The sequence below is a fragment of the Mytilus californianus genome, unplaced genomic scaffold (assembly GCF_021869535.1).
Source record: "Mytilus californianus isolate M0D057914Y unplaced genomic scaffold, xbMytCali1.0.p SCAF_5, whole genome shotgun sequence".
In the NCBI taxonomy this organism is placed as follows: domain Eukaryota; kingdom Metazoa; phylum Mollusca; class Bivalvia; order Mytilida; family Mytilidae; genus Mytilus; species Mytilus californianus.
Window position 1 is genome coordinate 55,563,084 of NW_026262701.1, and position 9,429 is coordinate 55,572,512.

Genomic DNA, 9,429 nt, shown 5'->3' on the forward strand with positions numbered 1-9,429 from the left:
AAGGGGATAGAGCGCTCAGAAATATCTCCAACCCACTACATTTCCTGTGTGCATGTGGTCGTCATTGGTTGCTATTTGCCATGAAAGTTGTTGAATGTTCATATATTTGTAGCTTTAATCAGACCGTTTGTTTCTCTTCAAATTTTGTTGTTTCGAAGGTTTTTACACTACACGGTACGGATATTTTCCTTCCCATTGTTGAAGGCCGAACGGTGACTTTTAGTTGTTTAGATCCCCGACCTTTGGTCTTTGATGAATAGTTGTCGCATTGGCAATCATATCACATCTCCTTATTTTTATATCAATTACAACTTATATTACCAGATCGTGAGAATAACCAGATATGCGACAATTAAATTAATATAAAATTTAATCCAGAATGGAATCGCGCAATCAAGTCAAAAGGTATAAATTCACTTACTAACAGATCTATAGCCTCCTAAAAAACATCATTAAAATGAAAAAAAAACCAAAGCATAAACAATCAAACAAATCGAAATAAAAACAAAACTTTATTAAAAATTATTGTTGTTACATACATAAAATACAATAGAAGCTAAGCATAGTGTGAGGGATCAGTTGATGATCGGGTTAATAGATCACATTATGATCGGGTTAATAGATCACATTATGATCGGGTTAATAGATCACATTATGATCGGGTTAATAGATCACATTATGATCGGGTTAATAGATCACATTATGATCGGGTTAATAGATCACATTATGATCAGGTTAATAGATCACATTATGATCGGGTTAATAGATCACATTATGATCAGGTTAATAGATCACATTAGCTATCGATTTACTTTTAAAATTCTTAGGCAGACAAGACAGAAATTTTTGACTTAGTCTTTATAATATTAACCTTAGGTCAATCCCTAGAGTCATCATGTAAAATCATACATGCATAGGACCATTTTGACATCTTCTCAAACTCTCTTATCATTTATGAAAATATCGCCCGATAACCCCTATAAAAAAACAAGACAAAAACAAACAACAAAAAATACAGCAACAAAAACAGCATATTTGTTCTAACAAGAGGAAAAACAAATTTATCCGGACTTACAACAATATTTTGCAAATAAATATGAAACTTACATCATCATCATCATCATCATCATCATCATCATCATCATCATCTTGCTTTGACAGCCGGATTCTTGACAGGAAGTTGAAAACTTCCAAGTTGGAGATTACATCTTCCAAGGTCTTCCTTGTCCAGTTATGTTTTTTTTTTATTCTTGCAACTTTTGTGCGACATTATAACGAGTTCCCAATCTATCTGACATGTTGTCGTAGTTTGTTAAAATAAAGAATAGAAACGGGGAATGTCTAAAAGAGACAACAACCCGATCAAAGAGCAGAAAAAAGCCCAAGGCCACCAATAAGTCTCAACGCAGCGAGAAAATCCCGCATCCGGAGGGAGCTTCAGTTGGCTACTAAGCAATAATGTATACTAGTTCAGCGAAATAGTTCAACGAAATAACTCACCAATAATTGTAAAGTTGGCTGTAAAGATTTTAAGCTGTTTCTTACCTAACTGAATTCTATTCATATGTATATTTTATAAGCATCATATTTGAACTGAGGAAGAATATATTCCTACGTTCATGTAAATATAAAGTTAAGTAAAACATGTAATTTTTTAAATGATCACTTTTGTTAGAGTACTCCTGCTTATTCTGTCATTTATCATGTTGTGTTTGATTTGTACTTTGTCCTCAAAATATAAATTATATTTGGTGCCTGCATGTGAATTGTTGAAAATCTAAATACTAAGTAGAAGACAAATTAAAATAAGTTTTACGGCAATTCCCATCTCAGTTAAAAATTGTCTTCTAAGGGCGATCTCTAACTTTGGAGGTTTGAAAGGTGACTACCAATGTTAAACAGCTACAACACAGTTGACCATCTGGTTTGGACTTGCCTTTTAGATTTATTGCTTAAAATATTTTCACTTGTGTTTAGATTTCTACATGTTTTCTCTAAGTGTTTCCAAATAACGGTTTGAGATTTCACAAGTCATGTTTAACCCCGCGGCATTTTTGCGCTTGTCCCAAGTCAGGAACCTCCGGCCTCTGTTAGTCTTGTTTTTTTTTTTTTAACTTTGGTTAATTTACATGTTTAAGAGTGTAGTGTGACGTCCATTTTTGCTGAACTAGTATACATTATTGCTTAGGGGCCAGCTGAAGCCCACCTCCGGGTGTGGGATTTTCTCGCTGTGGTGCAGACCCATTGGTTGCCTTGGGCTGTATTCCGCTGTTTGGTTGAGTTGTTGTCTCTTTGACGCATTCCTCGTTTTCTTTCTCAATTTTATTATCCAGAACCGCGTCTTCAATATGAAATATAATATAATTTTCGGCAGATCTCATGTTAATTGAGGTTCCCGCTATGATTATGGAAAGACGAAAGTTTGTTGCCTGATCGAGATAAATGCAAGTACTTTAAATCGACCATATAAGCTTCGCAGCAGTAATTAGAGAAGTCAAGCTCCGGTTTTTAGCGGGGTTGATGTTGCTTAAACTTAGGTTTACTGAGAAGTGTTGAAACATGTCCATCGAGAACATTGCGGGGAATACTAGTATCACAAGTTCTAACCCTCAACATGTTTTGAATGTAACAATGAATTGCCGTAATGCGTCATTCAATCGGCATTTAACAAACAAAACGTACGTGTTTTCATATGTAACAGAATTAATAACGTTACAGGTATGACTGTTTACAAAGAAACATATTGGGTAAGAATTAATATTTGCAACCTATATGTTTTTAATTAACGATTTATTCTAATTGCTGTCATTTGCGTATTGCTAAAAGTGTGACATTTCCATTTGTCAATTAAATGTCATCAACACATCTATCGATAGGAAAATTCACATTTAATACTTTGAGATCATCTTAATCTCAATTATTTTGTTCCCCCGAAAAATTCCAATTTAACATATTTGACATTTTTTATAGTATACTTGAAATCACACAATGTAATCACAAACTTCAAAACGAGTGTTAATTTAAAACTTGAACGAATAACTACATTCTAATTGCATAGAATACAAGATAGATTCTTCTTCACGGTGGTATTCGGTAAAGATCATTTGCATTATGCAAGCCAATGTCCACTGTTTGCGAATTACAATGAATTAACACGTGTTAGATGACCAGTCCGGACATTTGGACACACATTGTAATGTTTAACCAGGTGGGAGCAATCATTTTAAAAGACATAAATCCGACCAAGCATTTTAGCAATATATTTCGAATTCTTTCTTTTATTCATAGCCTTTGACATGAACAACCTGTTAATTTATTTTAACGTGCTGTTTTGAGCAAAATGGATACATGTTCAACACGTATGGATGAATTATTTAATTCTAAGTCATGTTTGATCCATATTTAATTTCTTTGCCGTGCACTAAATCATTTTGAAGATATTGTAACACATATCTTAAGAGAGTATATCGTAACCCTGTGCGTCCTGCTCTAGTTAAAAACGACAATTACAACGTTTATATCATCTTGTATCCGAAAAAAAATTAAAATGAAATATCCATGGGGAAGAAAACATGTGACATTTAGATACAAACCATAAAAAAAAATGGTAATGCTGATATATAAGCATGATAAGAAGCGTTGAAGGGCTCATTGTGACACTGCTCCTTTGCTTTTTGGTTTTTTTTTGCCGTGCAAGTACTGAATTTGTGTCATGGCTGGATTCCCCATAACATTTCTTTTCTATCAAATGACTTAAAGGAGTTCATAAAAAAACCAATTTATGAAAAAAAAAACAATGCTGTAAAAACCAAATATTTCACAAAATTGTCTATTTTAATTTAGGAGTAAAAATTGCTTATTCAATTTCGCATGTTTTTCAACATTTATTGTATAATAGATCACATGGTGACCTTGTTGTGTATTTGTTTTTGTGTGTGTGTTTTTTTTTTTTTTTATTATTATTTTAGAATAGAGAAAACGCCAATAAGACAATTGGATCTAGATCTCAAAATGGTCATAGAAATGAACAAACTCCCAGTGTAGACAACGTTTAACTAATTGGATATTATAAAATATATTTTGACTCTATATTTCATTTATTGAAATATGTAAAAATGTATTAGAACACTATTAAGAAACAAAAGTGTCATACATGAACAATCATTGTTTTAAGGTAAAATTCATGTTCTCTCTTACGATACAGCTCAGTTTACTGTAACAGTTACAACTTCAACAACCGTCACAGACTTTTCATTCGACTTGTGATCATACATTTCCGATTGGAATGTAATGATTTCAAAATTAATAACAAAGTAGTTTTAAATTATGCTGAAAATAATAACAACAGATCACGTAATTACTACCCTCTAGTCACAGTGCTATCCACCGTTTTGATCTGGTTGCTATATATTACTATACAACTCGGAGTTAGAAACCGCAGAAGCTGCCATGTTTCTTGGTTTATCTTCGAAGTATTACCAGAAGAAAACTCTAGTTACAACATGTCTCTTCGGACTTAATTATGTACAAACAATCCGAAAATTTAGTAGTAAATCGTCAAAGTTACATCGCCCAAAATGGATCGAATTCAATATCGAATAACGAAAATTGACAACGGGTAGCTATGCAATTGACAGCGGTATCAATCGTTCGTGAAATTGATCCACTTCGCGTGTCTCGGCATTGTACGAACGACATCGTATATCAAATAGCTTAAGATTTTTGTATTGTATTCTTGCTACATAAATCAATTTATAAATTTTCTTTAATTCTCAAAGTGTAACATGTTTTTATTATTTAGTTACATGTAATTAGATGTTGAATATCGATGTTACGCCATTGATCATGGTGTCGAGTTGGCCCTTGAAAACAGAGCACAACATTGTGTTTTTAAATTGAAGTTTTGTAAAGGTCCCTTGGCACAATGAGGTCATTGTCAAATTTTCGGGTGTTTCTATGGAAAAGTTTCTTGTTACAAAACTTAACGCCTAGTTCCCCGTAACAGTAACGGACCTGAACTATGCTCTGATGCAATCTTTCATCTATCTGAAATTGAATTTTTCATACTTTATATATTATCATGCTTGCAATGTAAACATTTTACTTGTATCAATTATTTGTCTTGCATTATATGCCTTTATAAACCTTTACAAATCCAATGCATTTGACCGGTTTTATTGGCAAAGATCTAAATTCTAGTTTTGTGTAATGTTAAAGCTGTTTTCATGTGCGCATATCTTATATAGTCCTTGTTTTGTACTCAATTGGAAGGGGTCTCTAGTTATCTATGACGAAGCTACATGTATTTTCATTACTAGTCAATAATATGCATTTAATACTATGAGAAACACGACGGGTGCCACATGTGGAGCTGGATCTGGTTACCTTTTCTGGACAGAAATTACTCCCGGAATCTAGTGGGGTTCGTCTTGCTCAGGCTCAAGTTTTTTGTATTGTGTTTTGTAAACTGTTACATTACAAGGTTTTTGATCGTTTTTCTTTCTTTCTTTTTTTGCCATGGCGTTGACAGTTTGTCTTTGATTTTTGAATGTCAATATTCTTTTGATGTCTTCCGCCTCTCTTTTTTATTCGATACATTCGTTTTTGTATTATTTTGTGATGTTCTTATATTCAAGGGACAAACATTAGCCTTATCATACCTTTCTGGTTAATCCCCTTGTCCTAAAATGAATAGGAATTTTTTAGAGAGTACATTCGAGTGTGTTTGATTTAACATTGTTACTACTACCGGTGGATACCGGTTCATGAAGTATTAAATCGACACAATATACAAATTAATTATACGAGCTAAATTGTTGATGCAGAATTAATTAGCTTTTATGAAAGCATACTAACAGATTGAATTCATTGTAAATGACAATGAGATTTGATGACTGCGTTTGGCTTTTGACTCCCCCCGTAACACTATCAAGAATTGAATCCCATGATATGCGCATTGATGTGCACTGAGGCAAAGATGTTAGCAGATATAAAAACTTTAATTCAGAAGTGAAAGTTTATTTCACCCACTTTGTGTTAGACCAGTAGGAGGTCCCGAAACACGTTGTGCTTAGACTCCAGTCTAAGACGCCGGTGGGTTTTGGAGTTTATCAGATTGTGAAAGACATGTAATTTTTTTAGTTTAGAATCATGCGGGTAGAAAACTTCAATTAGATAGTTTGTAAATTGAAAACAAATTCTTTAGCGTCTTCTGTTTGTTAATGAATAAGAAATCCGTAATCCACTTAACTACTTAAGTTAGCAGTATTTTGTGTTAAAATGAAGTGCTTGTCGAAACCTTTAATACTATTTAGAAAATAAATTGATATTTGCTGTGAATGAAAGATCACAAATAAACATTTCAAGTAATATGAGAGGCAAGATTTACAAAAAAATAACTGATATTTTAAGTAAAAAGAAAAGAAATCATATTTAATAACTCAAAAAGGATTTTTCTACCCGCAGGCATGCATCGCAGGACAATACCACGGAGACTATTTGACGAAGTTGTATTTTTGATACGTCTGTCTGTTTACAATTAAACAAAAGTAGATGAAATTGAATATGGTGATTATAGTGTATAGCATTTAATTAACTTTACATCTTTTAAAAATTTAGAAAACTCAATTGACATTTTAAAGTAGTTTCCAAATATATTTCATATAATCATGTAGCTTTAAATACTTTTTTGAAATATAAATTACTATAAATTTAGGGTTTATTGACAAAATTCAAAGGTACTTAGCTGCAATATAATACACAGCACTGATCGCACAAGCACATCGAAAAAGGAGGTTTCAGTTAGGAGAGAAGAAACAAGAACTGAACGTTTAATCGCACCTTGTTATCTTCTATCTATATCTATCCCATTTGAAATTAGGTACGAATAGTATTATTATTTTTTTGTATAAAGACAAATTAATAAGATGCCAAGGAAACAGTTAAAAGTCAGATATCGAAGAACAGAAAATAATATGACCAAAAAGAACTGGACGAAGAGACGCGCCTTAAAACATGTTTAACCCTACCACATTCTGTATTTGCATGTCCTTAGTCAGGAGCCGATAATTCAGTGGTTGTCTTTTGTTGATGTTTATCATATTTGTTTTTCGTTTATTTTCTTTTTTACATAAATCAGGCCGTTATTTTCTACGTTTGATTTTTACCGTTGTCATTTAGAGGAGTTGTCTCATTGGCAATCATACCACATTTTCTTATTTTATATAGTCCTAAAGGCAAAAAACATGCCAAAACAAATTATTCGCAATGGTTAGCAATACCTGCTCCGCCAGCGACACCCGTTGTATTGCTCACGACAAACAGACAAAAGTGACACAGATGGTAAGGACCGTGGATAGGATGGATGGAGCGTTCCCCTGGTCATTCATGGCACAAATATTCCGTAAAGGCCAACAAAGTTTGATTCCGTCTGTAAAATTTACGAAAAGTCGACTTCAATGTCATCATCAAGAACCTTCAGTCAGAATTATAGATTACTATAGAAATATGGTATGATTGCCAATGACACAACTATCCAACAAAATTCAAATGAAGTGGATGTGATCAATTATAGGCAACCATACGCCCTTCAACAATGAAAAAACTCATGCCGTATAGTCGGCTATAAAAAGGCCCCGACAAGAAAAATGTGAAGCAACTCAATAGAGAAAACTAACGGCCTAATATATAACAAAACAATTTACGAAAAACAAATATAACAGACATGAACCAACGACAACAACCGAACTACATGTTCCTGATTTGGGACAAACACATAAAGAATGTGGCGGGGTTATATATTTTTGTGAGTGCTCAACCCTCCCCTGACCTGGGACAATGGTGTAACAGTATGTATACTACATAAGAACAAATTATTAAACAAAATCAGTTGAAAAGGGCTTAACTCATCAGATCGATACAATGCAGAAAACAACTAACAAAAGCACAGACCGGACGTGGCAGGGAATTCATACATCCCTCACAACAAAAAAGACACCAAGTACAGATCTGAGAGTACTCGCAGTTACTGACAGCTAGTTCAAATTGGCTTTGAATTAGCTGTCAGTAACAACTAACACACAAAATTATTTATCTTAGATTAAACTATCAATCAGTACACATCCAACATACGTTTTTTTCTGAGAATATACTGTAACCTTTAAATCATTAACATTGACATAAAACAACAGAAATAATTGTAATTATATTTTAACGAGTAATATTTTGAATTGTAAAATTTGTGGCTTTCCAAATAAATCATTTTCACACACGACTGAAGCTAACAAGTATACAACTTTATCAAAACTCTCATGTATCAACGATTTCCTTCTAAATAGGAGAGAAATTAGAGAAGTATATGAGTATTACTAAATTCTCATGAGGTTTGACGAGCACTGTAGTATGTCTAAATGCATGTAACGTTTTGAGAGGATGGAAAAGGGACATATGTGTAAATCTTGCAGACGGTTTTGTTGCAACCGTGCCAAAAATGTCTTGCTATTTTGTATCCGGTTCACATACTTTGGAGTTCACAAAATGTGTATTACGAAAAGAAATTCATACAATCTTAATTCATCTTCCTATCTTGAAATTTTGTATATGCCGTTGGCGTCTGAAAAATTAATTATTTTCTGATATTATTACAGAGGAATTATGATGTCAACAAATAATACTTGGTGTTGTTTTGTGCTTGATTGACAACCTGGTGACATTCAGAATTCTCAATTAAAAGATTCGTCTAATGGACCCGCTTGAAGATCTTGATTGTTGGGACGAACGTTAAAGCGGAACATTTACATTTGTTTAAAGAACTACTGTAGATAATGCACTCTCATCTCACATGTAATAATGTAACTGTATATGTAAATGTATTATATATATATTGATACCATGACAATAGGTATGAAATGTCATAAAGCATATTTCGTTTGATATTATTTAATTTTTACCAAAGGTTTGAGATTGGTCCATCCCTAACTTTGATGCACGCAGAAGACGCTTACTCGGCGCAACTGGGCTCCTTTTGGAGTTCATGCGATTCCCATTTTATACGCCCATTTACGGGACGTATTATGGTATACCGTTGTCCGTCCGTCTGTTCGTCCGTGTCCGTCGTCAACATGTCGGACAATACCTCAAAAACGCTTTAACCAATTTGCATGAAACTTTAGTGAATTGTTAATATCTATTGACGTGAGCTCCATTTCGATTTTTATCAATTTTAAAATTTCCGAGTTGTGGGCTTTTATTCATTAAAAAAGGGGATTTTCCAGTTTTCGAACAATAAATCAAAAATGCTTTAACCAATTTGCATGCAACTTTGGTAAATTGTTTATATCTATTGAGGTAAGCTCCCTTTCGCTTGGCAAGGCATTCGCAGAACATCTACCTATATATATATATATACTAACTTCAATAGCAAAAGACAAA